Source organism: Oncorhynchus keta, chromosome 17 (assembly GCF_023373465.1).
Source record: "Oncorhynchus keta strain PuntledgeMale-10-30-2019 chromosome 17, Oket_V2, whole genome shotgun sequence".
Taxonomy (NCBI): domain Eukaryota; kingdom Metazoa; phylum Chordata; class Actinopteri; order Salmoniformes; family Salmonidae; genus Oncorhynchus; species Oncorhynchus keta.
In genome coordinates, this window is record NC_068437.1 from 38,554,214 (window position 1) to 38,569,467 (window position 15,254).

At 44.3% G+C, this 15,254-nt stretch overlaps 1 protein-coding gene across 3 annotated transcripts in view; it reads left to right on the plus strand.

Annotated features, from left to right (window-relative positions):
* LOC118396035 (ankyrin repeat and BTB/POZ domain-containing protein 3-B-like) overlaps window positions 1-15,254 on the plus strand; it is a 110,259-nt gene that overhangs the window by 9,424 nt on the left and 85,581 nt on the right. The window lies entirely within an intron of this gene.

The following is a 15,254-nucleotide window of genomic DNA, read 5'->3' on the forward strand; positions in this document are numbered from 1 at the left end:
AGGAACAGTGAGTTAACTGCCTTTGACGGCCTAGGAACAGTGAGTTAACTGCCTTGTTCAGGGGCAGAATGACAGAACTAGGCAAGTCAGTTAAGAACAAATTCTTAATTACAATGACGGCCTAGGAACAGTTCTTGTTCTTAACTGCCTTTGACGGCCTAGGAACAGTGAGTTAACTGCCTTGTTCAGGGGCAGAATGACAGACCTTGGGATTTGATCGAGCAACATTTCAGTTACTGGCCCAACGCTCTAACCACTAGGCTACCTGCCGCCACTGCCTCCCCAGATTACATTTACATTTACATTTAAGTCATTTAGCAGACGCTCTTATCCAGAGCGACTTACAAATTGGTGCATTCACCTTATGACATCCAGTAGAATAGTCACTTTACAATAGTGCATCTAAATCTTAAAGGGGGGGTGAGAAGGATTACTTATCCTATCCTAGGTATTCCTTAAAGAGGTGGGGTTTCTGGTGTCTCCGGAAGGTGGTGATTGACTCCGCTGTCCTGGCGTCGTGAGGGAGTTTGTTCCACCATTGGGGGGCCAGAGCAGCGAACAGTTTTGGCTGGGCTGAGCGGGAACTGTACTTCCTCAGTGGTAGGGAGGCGAGCAGGCCAGAGGTGGATGAACGCAGTGCCCTTGTTTGGGTGTAGGGCCTGATCAGAGCCTGGAGGTACTGAGGTGCCGTTCCCCTCACAGCTCCGTAGGCAAGCACCATGGTCTTGTAGAGGATGCGAGCTTCAACTGGAAGCCAGTGGAGAGAGCGGAGGAGCGGGGTGACGTGAGAGAACTTGGGAAGGTTGAACACCAGACGGGCTGCGGCGTTCTGGATGAGTTGTAGGGGTTTAATGGCACAGGCAGGGAGCCCAGCCAACAGCGAGTTGCAGTAGTCCAGACGGGAGATGACAAGTGCCTGGATTAGGACCTGCGCCGCTTCCTGTGTGAGGCAGGGTCGTACTCTGCGGATGTTGTAGAGCATGAACCTACAGGAACGGGCCACCGCCTTGATGTTAGTTGAGAACGACAGGGTGTTGTCCAGGATCACGCCAAGGTTCTTAGCGCTCTGGGAGGAGGACACAATGGAGTTGTCAACCGTGATGGCGAGATCATGGAACGGGCAGTCCTTCCCCGGGAGGAAGAGCAGCTCCGTCTTGCCGAGGTTCAGCTTGAGGTGGTGATCCGTCATCCACACTGATATGTCTGCCAGACATGCAGAGATGCGATTCGCCACCTGGTCATCAGAAGGGGGAAAGGAGAAGATTAATTGTGTGTCGTCTGCATAGCAATGATAGGAGAGACCATGTGAGGTTATGACAGAGCCAAGTGACTTGGTGTATAGCGAGAATAGGAGAGGGCCTAGAACAGAGCCCTGGGGGACGCCAGTGGTGAGAGCGCGTGGTGAGGAGACAGATTCTCGCCACGCCACCTGGTAGGAGCGACCTGTCAGGTAGGACGCAATCCAAGCGTGGGCCGCGCCGGAGATGCCCAACTCGGAGAGGGTGGAGAGGAGGATCTGATGGTTCACAGTATCGAAGGCAGCCGATAGGTCTAGAAGGATGAGAGCAGAGGAGAGAGAGTTAGCTTTAGCGGTGCGGAGCGCCTCCGTGATACAGAGAAGAGCAGTCTCAGTTGAATGACTAGTCTTGAAACCTGACTGATTTGGATCAAGAAGGTCATTCAGAGAGAGATAGCGGGAGAGCTGGCCAAGGACGGCACGTTCAAGAGTTTTGGAGAGAAAAGAAAGAAGGGATACTGGTCTGTAGTTGTTGACATCGGAGGGATTGAGTGTAGGTTTTTTCAGAAGGGGTGCAACTCTCGCTCTCTTGAGGACGGAAGGGACGTAGCCAGCGGTCAGGGATGAGTTGATGAGCGAGGTGAGGTAAGGGAGAAGGTGTCCGGAAATGGTCTGGAGAAGAGAGGAGGGGATAGGGTCAAGCGGGCAGGTTGTTGTTAACCAATGGTTAGCTAGGTAGCTAGGAATTATCAGTCAGCTAACCATTTACAATAACAGCAGTTCATTAATAAGTTAATACACAGTAAATCTTATGCAGAAATGTAGAAATCTTACCTTATCTTGGAACTGTGGCACGGTATGAGCAGAAATTAATGAATAGATTTATAGAATGGAGTTGGAAGGGTGACCTCCTACTTTGAAAGGACAGGAAGAGTTGGCTGTGCACTTGGTCAGGCATTCCACATTTAACCCCAACCACATTTGAAAATCAAAATATCAAGTAGTTTTTTTGTTTTATATGCAAAAACAAAAAAACAAGCCATTTTTGGGGGGATTTCTATTCAAAAAGGAATAAACAGGCAGCTTTCATGTTCCTGATTGCTCAGTTTTAACTTGGAAAACAAAAGACCAAAACATACACAGGCCGTAATCTTATCTTAAGAATCTTGATTTAATGTTGTCCGGGAAGATGGCTAATTATCTTGAGCGTCATAACAACAGACACCAAAATGCTCTGTCAATCCTCCAGATCAACATTCATTCCAGCCCTTTGACAGCGTGCAGTATCACACTCTTTAACACTCGACTGTCATTCAGAAAATCCTTTCCCGAATCAGCTGATGTTGCCTGATAATGTCCCCGTGAAACTAAACAGCTAGACATCAAACGCGCATCAAACAACTATTATGTGTAATTATTGAAAAAAAAAACGTTAATGACAGTATCGATTTTTGTTTTATTACTCATATTAAAGTTACTCTTTCTGTTTGAAGCATTGTATTTTGCAATCACATACATTATTTTGGATCAATGTGTAATTCAATTGATAAATGCCTAGTATATTATATACGAAGAAGAACATTTATCATAAATGTAAGTAAAGAAAGGTAGTGTTTAAAGTCACCCGATTTTTGTCAAATCTGTGAAGACTCCAAGCGTGAGAAACATTTTCATACATTTTTGTACTGGTCCCCCGTAGGAATCGAACCCACAACCCTGGCGTTTCACATGCTGTTGTGCAAATGGAATAGACAACAGGTGGAAATTATAGGCAATTAGCAAGACACCCCCAATAAAGGAGTGGTTCTGCAGGTGGCAACCACAGACCACTTCTCAGTTCCTATGCTTCCTGGCTGATGTTTTGGTCACTTTTGAATGCTGGCAGTGCTTTCACTCTAGTGGTAGCATGAGACGGAGTCTACAACCCACACAAGTGGCTCAGGTAGTGGAGCTCATCCAGGATGGCACATCAATGCAAGCTGTGGCAAGAAGGTTTGCTGTGTCTGTCAGCGTAGTGTCCAGAGCATGGAGGCGCTACCAGGAGACAGGCCAGTACATCAGGAGACGTGGAGGAGACTGTAGGAGGGCAACAACCCAGCAGCAGGACCGCTACCTCCGCCTTTGTGCAAGGAGGAGCAGGAGGAGCACTGCCAGAGCCATGCAAAAGACCTCCAGCAGGCCACAAATGTGCATGTTTCTGCTCAAACGGTCAGAAACAGACTCCATGAGGGTGGTATGAGGGCCCGACGTCTACAGGTGGGGGTTGTGCTTACAGCCCAACACCGTGCAGGACGTTTGGCATTTGCCAGAGAACACCAAGATTGGCAAATTCGCCACTAGCGCCCTGTGCTCTTCACAGATGAAAGCAGGTTCACACTGAGCACGTGATAGACGTGACAGAGTCTGGAGACGCCGTGGAGAACTTTCTACTGCCTGCAACATCCTCCAGCATGACCGGTTTGGGGGTGGGTCAGTCATGGTGTGGGGTGGCATTTCTTTGGGGGGCCGCACAGCCCTCCATGTGCTCGCCAGAGATAGCCTGACTGCCATTAGGTACCGAGATGAGATCCTCAGACCGCTTGTGAGACCATATGCTGGTGCGGTTGGCCCTGGGTTCCTCCTAATGCAAGACAATGCTAGACCTCATGTGGCTGGAGTGTGTCAGCAGTTCCTGCAAGAGGAAGGCATTGATGCTAGGGACTGGCCCGCCCGTTCCCCAGACCTGAATCCAATTTAGCACATCTGGAACATCATGTCTCGCTCCATCCACCAACGCCACGTTGCACCACAGACTGTCCAGGAGTTGGCGGATGCTTTAGTCCAGGTTTGGGAGGAGATCCCTCAGGAGACCATCCGCCACCTCATCAGGAGCATGCCCAGGCGTTGTAGGGAGGTTATACAGGCACGTGGAGGCCACACACACTACTGAGCCTCATTTTGACTTGTTTTAAGGACATTACATCAAAGTTGGATCAGCCTGTAGTGTGGTTTTCCACTTTAATTTTGAGTGTGACTCCAAATCCAGACCTCCATGGGTTGATAAATTTGATTTCCATTGATAATTTTTGTGTGATTTTGTTGTCAGCACATTCAACTATGTAAAGAAAAAAGTATTTAATAAGAATATTTCATTCATTCAGATCTAGGATGTGTTATTTTAATGTTCCCTTAATTATTTTGAGCAGTGTATATTTTGCTGCATTCTGAGGTGTTCTTAACCGTTAACAGCCATTTGCTGGTATGAAATTCCAATGGGAACACTATAATATACTATTCCCACTAATCCTCAGCTATGGCAATGGGGCTCTGTCTTGTGGCTTTGTGAGATAAAGGTATAGGGACACTATTATTCTAGCCTTGTGTAAACCACTTTGTGTGCTTCCCCTACAGAGGGGAAATACATGACTATCAGCTGTACAAACACAGAGCCTGATGTAGTTCATATAGAAGATATAAACATCTTCGCTCCAGGCATGTCACTGTCTCAGAGAAATAAACATGTACCTATTCCCATGTGATTTCTCATTTGTAGTGTTATTAAAGGTAAAGACGGTTCAGGGCACGGGGAACAACATTAAGACAATTTATTCAACATACTGACGATGTCACCGCAGACATGCTCTGTGTGTGTGTGTTTGTGTGTGTGTGTGTGTGTGTGTGTGTATGTTTGAGAAAGAGAACAGCAATCACATAATTATACTTTTTTTGATGGGTCACTTCCTAGAGCCCAGTGGAACTGCTGATGGAATACTGATTCTGCTCCGAAGGACCGCTATCCCATTACCTCCCATGTGAGATCAGAACGGAGTGTGTGTGTGTGTGTGTGTGTGTGTGTGTGTGTGTGTGTGTGTGTGTGTGTGTGTGTGTGTGTGTGTGTGTGTGTGTGTGTGTGTGTGTGTGTGTGTGTGTGTGTGTGTGTGTGTGTGTGTGTGTGTGTGTGTGTGTGTGTGTGTGTGTGTGTGTGTGTGTGTGTGTGTGTGTGCACTTCCTCCCTTTGCCCCTAACAGCTCTCACAGCCTTGGCCCTTGCTTTAGTCAGAAAACCCTCTAACCCTAGTCGGATGGATTCAATAAGATTACTCCTGAAAAGAGAGGATATCTCTATTCTCTCTCTTCTCTGAGTCTCCTTTCTCAGTGCATTCATAATGAGGCACCTTTCTGTCATGGCTTTTATTCAGAGTAAGAGAGAGGTCATATTCACTACAGTTCTATTTAATTGAAGTAGGCAACAAATGGAAGAAAATGGACTGAAACAGGGAGAAACTAGCTGAACTTGTCCAAAAAGAAAAATAATTGCATACGGCGTTCAGAACCATGAGTTTGGGTGACCTTGTCCTTTCCTGGCTGTCTGGCAGGGGTCTAATAGTGCTGTCAGTCCAGACATTGAGGGCCCTACTGGGAACCCATTCCTCCCTTCAGCCCTGCCTTCTACAAACTGAGAGACAGACACATGTGCCTGGGCCTTGACAGATATCGCCCTATCCAGCTTCCTTCTCTAGTTTCAACATGTGTGTGTCCGTGATGGGTGGAGGTGGGTAGATGGGTATGTGTGTGTGTGTGGGTACATGTGTGTGGGTCTGTGGAAGTGTGTGTGAGTCTGTGTAAAGTGAAAGCCTGTCAGAAACCACATTCGTACAGGCAGCTCTCTCTCTTCCCCCCTAACTCTTAGACATTGACTGAGTAGCTCCGCTCAGCCTTGTGTAGTACCCATGACATATGGTACGCATTACTCCTCAAAATGCATTACTCCTCGAAACGCATTACTCCTCAAAATGCATTACTCCTAAAAACATTACTATTCGAAATGTATTACTTGTTGAAACGCAGTACTCCTAAAAACACATTATTCTTCGAAATGCATTACTCCTCGAAATACATTACTCCTAACCACATTACTCCTCGAAACACATTACTCCTCGAAATGCATTACTCCTAAAAAAATACTCCTCAATGCATTACTGCTAAAAAAACATTACTCCTCGAAACGCATTACTCCTAAAAACATTACTCCTTGAAATACATTACTCCTAAAAAACATTACTCCTCAAAACACATTGCTCCACGAAACGCATTACTCCTAAAAACATTACTCCTCGAAATGCATTACTCCTGAAAGGTATATCTATTTTTGTTTCATTACATTTTTTATTGCAAACAGATGGTGGTTTCTGTGTGACTCTTATTTCATCCTCACTGAGGACCAGTGACACACAGAATAACAGGCTCATTGTGACAAAACAGATGGAGTGTAGGTAAAGCATGGCCCTTCATTTTGGCACCTTATTCCCTACATAGTACGTTCATGTGTTGGGGGAGAGGGAAGGACACTTAAGAATAGATTTATATTTGTCTTAAATAACTGAAATAAGGAAGCTCAGATGGTTTCTCTATCGTGGGAGCATTTTGTAGTTTTACTTAAAGCTAACTTTGTTTTGCCATATGTATTTGCTTTATGGTTTAGTAACATTGACTAATGAAGACCACTTCAAAATCTCAGTGCTTTACAGGGTAATGTTCAATAAGGGAAATATTTATAGTGCAGTTGTATCTGGTAACTTGATCTATTCAGCAGAGTCCAGAAATTACAATAATTGGACTCAAGAGAGATTAAAGGGGTACACACAGAGGGAGAGAAAGAGAGAGAGAGGTGATAGCACTTGCAACAGTTCGAGATTTCATCAGCTCTAACTCCAGAAGGCTACCACTATTTCACTGTTGTGTGTTGTTCCGTACTAGATGTGTTCAAAGTTAGTTCATCCTAGTGATTTCTGATTAATGGCCAGTCACCACTGTGTGGTAGATAAGTAGATGATGTGGTCGTTGTCTTTATTTTCTCAGTATCAGTCATCAGACAGACACTGAAACTAAATGTACAGTGATTCACAGGGACTGGCAGAGTAAGTGACAGGTTAGATTGTGACAGGTGTGTCAGGCCTTGTCTCAGCATGTCGCCCTTTGTGAGCCAGACAGGTGTGTGTGAGAGAGTCTGGCACACTTCCTGCACTGTGGAAGTCTCCCGTTCAAAGGAGCCACAGATCAAGTAAGGACGTTCACTAAGAACAAGTTACCAACAGGTTTGCATAGCTAGAGACCAGGCTGGAGTTAGAGTGGTGATATTGTATATAAGTATTCTTGAGAGGCAAAAATCTAATTCGGAAACCAGTGAAATAAGTGTAGTCAGTGACTTTGTGTCGTTTGCTACTGTGGAGTTATCAGCCATAACAAACCCAGGCAGTGCAGTTGTTTATATTATCAAAGGAATAATTAGACACACAAACTCCTACATTAAAGCCTTTCTAACTCACATCCCCCAAATGAATGAACACCTTCATCAGATTTCCTGTTCCTGTGTCTGTCTGTGGGCCCATGCAGGTGACGCTCAGTCACAGAGAAGAAAGCTCTCAGGTCACATGATTCAAGTAATGAAGCTCTCTCTCATTAAGTTCCTGACTGTGGGCCGTGGAGCTGAGTGCTGTGTCTGGCTGGCTCGTCTGTGATCACAGACACAAAAGACAGTGTGTTTGATGATTTTAAACAGCGGCAAGCTAATTACGGTGATGAATGCTAACAAATGTGTCTCTTCCTATCTGGGGTTGTAAGGAAGGAGGTTAGCTAGTCCAGTAGAATTCCAGTGGTTCTGGAACGTTCCTCCTAATGTTTTATGGTAATATTATTACACTCAGGATGGCAGTGGGCCCAGGGACGAGGGACTGTGTTGAAATGGCAAAACCGCCATATTTTTCTTCCATAGCTTTTTAGTAAATGTCACATTCAGATCTGAAGGCACCGGTTCAATACTCATCTATATTGAAGTTCCCTTTTGGAAAAATAAAGTTATTCTATTCCATTCCATTCTACTTTATTGCTCCCCAGAAGATTATGATAGATGTTAAAACAGTATTCTCTGCCCCTATAACCTTCTGCCAACCTGCAGACCTTATCACCTCCTAGTTGATAATCTCATTCACAGCTGCAGTCAGTGAGAGACAGACTTTGACTGGTTGGTGCACATCGTATTGCTACCAGATCCAGAGCTGAGTGATAGAGAGATAAATAAGGAGGCACAGAGAGGGAGAGAAAGAAAGAGATTAACAGAGACAGCGAGAGGGGGGAGTGAAGGAGAGAAAGAGAGACAGAGAGAGAAAAAAGAGCTCTAAGCCTTGCACCCTGCAGTGAACTCCTGGGGCTGTCTGCAGCGTGCTGGCAGGGGGAATCTGAATCCATCCAATTTGGTCTATTTGCTCTGCAAACGGTGTCTAAAAGTAGGCCAGCCTGTGCCTAAAAGCAGAGCTGCCAAAATGACTGCACAAGCACAGGCCTGCACTTGACAAGGAGGATGACAAGAGGTCTGGCAGGAAGGGCAGGACACAGGGCTGCGATTGAGAAGAGGAAGTCCTTAAATATAAGTCAAAAGGAGACCTAGACAGCCATACTATTTTTACTACAACCAACCAGCCCACATTGTTAAACATTGCTAAACAAAGCCAAGCTGTGTGGTATGGTGCTTTATGCTTGTGGTAGCTAGTAAACTGGTTGTGTTCTACTACAGTACACTGTCCTTCTCTCAGTACATACAAGCTGCAGGCTACGGTTAAATCTAGACTTCCCTCTATCCTAATTGCTCCTCTTTCACCCCAGCTGCCAAACTAACACTGATTCAGATTACCATCCTAGATTACGGAGACGTAATTTACAATTTATAGATCGGCAGGTAAGGGTGCTGTCGAGTGGCTAGATGTTCTTTACCATTTGGCCATCAGATTTGCCACCAATGTTCCTTATAGGAGGCCTCCCTCCCCACTATCTGAGATACCTACTGCAGCCCTCATCCTCCACATACAACACCCGTTCTGCCAGTCACATTCTGTTAAAGGTCCCCAAAGCACATACATACATCCCTGGGTCGCTCCTCTTTTCAGTTTGCTGCAGCTAGCGACAGGAACGAGCTGCAAAAAACACTCAAACTGGACAGTTTTATCTCTATCTCTACATTCAAAGACTCAATCATAGACACTTACTGACACTTGTGGCTGCTTCGCATGATGCATTGTTGTCTCTACCTTTTTGACCTTCGTGCTGTACCATGTTTGTGCTACTGCCATGTTGTGTTGCTACCATGCTGTGTTGTCATGTGTTGATACCATGCTGTGTTGTCTTAGGTCTCTCTTTATGTAGTGTTGTGGTGTCTCTCTTGTCGTGATGTGTGTTTTGTTCTACTTTTTTTTATCCCAGCCATCATCCTCGCAGGAGGCCTTTTGTCTCTTGGTAGGCCGTCATTGTAAATACGAATTTGTTCTTAAATGACTTGCCTATTTAAACAATTGTTACATGAAAAATAACACACAAAAAAAAAACTCAAGAGAACAGAGCAAAAAAGACCAACGGAAATGTATGGCTATAGGCAAATACTAGCACCATTTGGTCTTATGCTTATTTTGTTATGTAATCTTTTCATCACATTGTGCTATAGGCTGCAGATGGATGGTGATGCATTGTGACACCCTGTACAGGGATGTACACAGTCATAGCCACAGAGCAGTGTCCTGTGATAATGGGGTGTAAGGGCATTCTGATAGACCCTTGGCCCCCTCTGCTCTCTCTATCTCTCAGCACCTCCAGCTGTGTGATAACCAAAACAGAGGCAGAGGGTTGTCAGGGCGGACGATTAATGCTGACCCCTGTGTTCTCTGCTCTCCCTGGGGGTCCCAAGTTGTACATGTTCCTCAATACACCCGCAGAGGCTACCACAGGCTATGGGGGTGGGGGGGGGGGGTGTTGAGGAACCAGCAGTGTGCCCCCAGGAAGTGAACAGATCCATACTTGATTAAACGATTTAACATTCCACAGCATCAGATTCAGATAACTCTCTCTTGTTGTTCTGTAACCCCCTCCCACCCCTCAGAATAGAACGGTCCAATGCAAAGCATTGATTTTCAGACCAGTTTCTGCTCTAATGGATAGAACAATGGGCTTCATTTTGCTGTGATGGGAGACTGTCAAGCCCTCTGGCCATAGTCGATAGTGATGGGCCAACAATCAGCAGCAACGCTAGAGACTAGAGAAAACTAGAGAAAGACAAACGGATAAAGAGAGACAGCCGTTATTGCCCAGAGGGATAGGCTAAGGTGGCTGTGAAGCCAATATTCCAACTGACCCACCTCACGCAGCCACAGGGGAGGGTAAATCTGTCATGTTGTTTATAGCAAGATGTTCTTTGCTTCTCATCCTATAGGAATCGTAGTGAGAGAGCCAGATAGTGTTTTCTTGAGTAATGAGGGAAGAGAAAGGGACATGGGATATCTAGTCAGTTACACAACTGAATTCCTTCAACCGAAATGTGTCTTCCGCATTTAAACTAAGCCCCCTGAATCAGAGAGGTGCGGAGGGCTGCCTTAAATCGACGTCCACTCCATTGGCGCCCGGGGAGCATTTGTTGTTGAGGTTAACTGCCTTGCTCAAGGGCAGAACGGCAGATTTTTCCACCTTGTACATTGTAACATACATTGTACATTGTAACGATCAGTAGCATGCTTCCTATACCCAAGAGGAATTAAATAGATGTATCTGATGTTGCTGTAGCATGTGTTTTTAAAGGACCAGGGGACAGTGGTTGCAATTCAACGCATGATAAAATCCTTCGCATGTCAGTGCTGGCAGGCTGAAGAAATATGAAAGCGTACTGTCCTGTCTCTTTTCACAATGTGTATATACAGTTGAAGTCGGAAGTTCACATACACCTTAGGCAAAACATTTAAACTCAGTTTTTCACAATTCCTGACATTTAATCCTAGTAAAAATCCCCTGTCTTAGGTCAGTGAGGATCATCACTTTATTGTAAGAATGGGAAATGTCAGAATAATAGTAGAGAGAATGATTTATTACAGTTTTTATTTCTTTCATCACATTCCCAGTGGGTCAGACGTTTACATACACTCAATTAGTATTTGGTAGCATTGCCTTTAAATTGTTTAACTTGGGTCAAACGTTTTGGGAAGCCTTCCACAAGCTTCCCACAATAAGTTGGGTGAATTTTGGCCCATTCCTCCTGACAGAGCTGGTGTAACTGAGTCAGGTTTGTAGGCCTCCTTGCTCACACACACTTTTTTTTTCAGTTCTCCCTACACATTTTCTATAGGATTGAGGTCAGGGCTTTGTGATGGCCACACAATGGGAAGACCCATTTGCGACCAAGCTTTAACTTCCTGACTGATGTCTTGAGATGTTGCTTCATCTCATATATCTCATATGCTTCATCTTCATATATCCACATCATTTTATTTTCTCATGATGCTATCTATTTTGTGAAGTGCACCAGTCCCTCCTGCAGAAAAGCACCCCCACAACACGATGCTGCCACCCCCGTGCTTCACGGTTGGGATGTTGTTCGGCTTGCCAGCTTCCCCCCTTTTCCTCCAAACATAACTATGGTCATTATGGCCAAACAGTTCTATTTTTGTTTCATCAGACCAGAGGACATTTCTCCAAAAAGTACGAACTTTGTCCTCATGTGCAGTTGCAAACCGTAGTCTGGCTTTTTTATGCCGGTTTTGGAGCTGTGGCTTCTTCCTTGCTGATCGGCCTTTCAGGTTATGTTGATATAGGACTCGTTTTACTGTGGATATAGATACTTTTGTATCTGTTTCCTCCAGCATCTTCACAAGGTCCTTTGCTGTTCTTCTGGGATTGATTTGCACTTTTCGCACCAAAGTATGTTCATCTCTAGGAGACAGAACGCGTCTCCTTCCTGAGCTGTATGACGGCTGCGTGGTCCCATGGTGTTTATTCTTGCGTACTATTGTTTGTACAGATGAATGTGGTACCTTCAGGCATTTGGAATTGCTTCCAAGGATGAACCATACTTGTGGAGGTCTACAATTTATTTTCTGAGGTCTTGGCTGATTTATTTTGATTTCCCCATGATGTCAAGCAAAGATGCACTGAGTTTGAAGGTAGGCCTTGAAACACATCCACAGATACACCTCCTATTGACTCAAATTATGTCAATTAACTGATCAGAAGCTTCTAATGCCATGACATAATTTTCTGGAATTTTCCAAGCTGTTTAAAAGCACAGTCAACTTAGTGTATGTAAACTTCTGACCCACTGGAATTGTGACACAGTGAGTTATAAGTGAAATAATCTGTCTTTAAAAAATTGTTAGAAAAATTGCTTGTGTCATGCACAAAGTAGATGTCCTAACCGACTTGCCAAAACTATGGTTCGGTAACAAGAAATTTGTGAAGTGGTTGAAAAATGAGTTTTAATGACTCCAACCTAAGTGTATGTAATCTTCCGACTTCAACTGTATATTGGATTCTTGATGTGAGGGATAACTGAATAGCCTGTGCTCCAGACATTGTTTAGGGCAGCCATGAAGGTTAAGAGTATGATTGTCTAGGGAGATTTATATGCCACCGTAGAAGGTTATTGTGTATATAATCTAACTGCGTAGACCATGAGCTGTGCAAATTGTGTTAGGATTTGAATCATTTCCTCGGGTTCGGTTTCAGACTCCCCCAAATAAATCACTTCTTATCACAGGAGCTTTGCCTCTCAAGGCCCAATTGTCAATGGAGAAAAATGAGAAAGTAGCGGAGGATGATTTTGATCTGTTCAGGGACCTCATACAAATAAATCACGCTACATCAGTCACTCCAGCTAGCAAAGTCACATTCACCATCCATTCTCATCAGAAATAGTGACAGTTGAAAAGCATCTCAGATTGGAACTACAAAAATGTGAAGTTAATGCATTACATAGTGGGTTCAGAAGTCCAAGTGGTAGGGTTACACTTGCAACTCTACTTATGTATGCATTCATAAAGCCTTCATAAGAGCTACGTAAGACCTAACATTCATCATAGGCAGGCATAAACATTATGAACAATGGCATAAGATAGCAGTCAGGCTTTCTAAGTAATTAGTTTCCTTCTGGGTGTGATAATGAGATATTGTCAACTAATGTGGTAGTTATTAGATATTTCTTCTGGCATCTCAGAATCCCATGAGTACATTTGATGGCTGGAGGCCTGTATTAAACCCTCCCCAGCCTAGCCATCCTGTCCTAGATGATAGGGTTTGATGAAGTGAAAGTCAGTCAGAGTGACAGGGACCGTGTCCTGGGATGCTCGGCCAAGCTTCGTTCACTTCTGGTGCACTCACCTATCACTATTGCTCAACCGTGCCTAGTCAGAGAAAAACCTCACAAGCTAAAAGTTTATTCAGTGGTACGTAGGTATGTACAAACGTACAATCTCTGCAACACTGCTGCTCAGTGTTCTACTGTTAGACCTGTCATGGTTCTGAACATAGAATAATCTCTTTCTTGTAAACATTGTAGAGAACATGAGAAATATGAGACTACAGTCATTTTTTAATGCCATCCATTATGTTGTGCCTTCTGTGCATTACATCTTTATTTCCCTGCCCGATCCTGTCTTTCCCCATCCAAGAATAAACCACGCATACGTCTTTATTGCCGTAAGAGGCAGGGGGTTTACCTACATTACATTTTGAATGACGATGAATGCATACGAGCATTGACTGTATAGGATATCTCTCCGAAATCATGTCTCATATGGGCTGCTCTCTTTGATCAGAAATTGTATCTCCTCACCCAAGTGGAAGGCATCATAAGGCATCATGGGAAAATGACTCAAGATACTCTATGCTCAGTAGGACCATTAAGCTCTTTACTTTCCACTGAATTCCCTCTGTGCCACTGGCTGATCCTCAATGGCGTTCAAGCGCCATTAAGTAGCCATTAAGTTATGCTTTATTTGAAAATTAAATCCACTTCATTTGCCTTGGGAGGGAAAATAAGTGCTTTGCCTTATTTTAGTTAGTGCCGCGGTTACCGACAAAGCTAATGACATTATGTGAAGCTAGCTATTAGGAATGCTATGCAGTTCCTTGAAAGAATTGTGTTTGGTGACAGTCTCATAAGTAGTTCAACAGCCATATGCCATATGGAATATGCCCCAGTCAGTCACCTTCTAGACTGTGAACACTAGTAACGCCAAACCCATGCTTTAAATACAGCACAGTCACTGGAAACTATCTCAGGAATCCCCTCAAACACCCAACAAAATGATATCATCACCCCTCGCCACATTCAAAACAAACACACTTGGGCAGCCCACTCCAAACCTCCCCACTGTGTTTTTCGTGCCTCAGGGTTTTGATTCATTGACATGTTTTTTTAAATCGTTGTTAGCCATACTCAGCAAATCAAAGGCTTTTGATTTTGAAGTGGATGGCTCCATTGCTTGTAATGATGGGTCTTTAAAATAGTTTTATAGTCCATCTCTGGGATTGGGAAGACTGGGAAGACCCAAAACCACAGTGATGTCATAATGGAATGCCATCCAAGAGGGCGGGATATCTGGCATTCCCAGGAATGGTTGCTCCTTTATAATTCTGTCAGTGATGTAAAATACTTAGATTGCTCGGTTACTAAACTCTTCCCCACACCTTTACTGCTCTGAAAAGGAGTAGTATTTCAAAGCATAAGTTATTTTATGTGTTCAGTGCTGCTAATGAGTACAGTGCTCTTAGGGTATGACTTTATGCATGATTTATTATTTTTTTTTTTAACCTTTATTTAACTAGGCAAGTCAGTTAAGAACACATTCTATTTTCAATGACGGCCTAGGAACAGTGGGTTAACTGCCTTGTTCAGGGGCAAAACGACAGATTTTTACCTTGTCAGCTCAGGGATTCGATCTTGCAACCTTACGGTTAACTAGTCCAACGCCTCTGGACCTATTGGGATCTGGGATGCGAGAGGGGACCAACATGTTTGTTGGCTTGGTTTGTGGGTTTGTTAGCATTGGGGGTTTTCAGGTCCTTGGTATAATGAGGGAAAGATGGCACTGAGCCTTATAAAGCAAAGAGACATTATAATAACCACATTCCCTTATCCACAAGCAAGAACCCCCCAAGAACATGCACTGTGTGGGATGACAGCAGTCAATTTTCTGATGCCAGACTTATGCGCTGTAGCTCGATGTGAAACA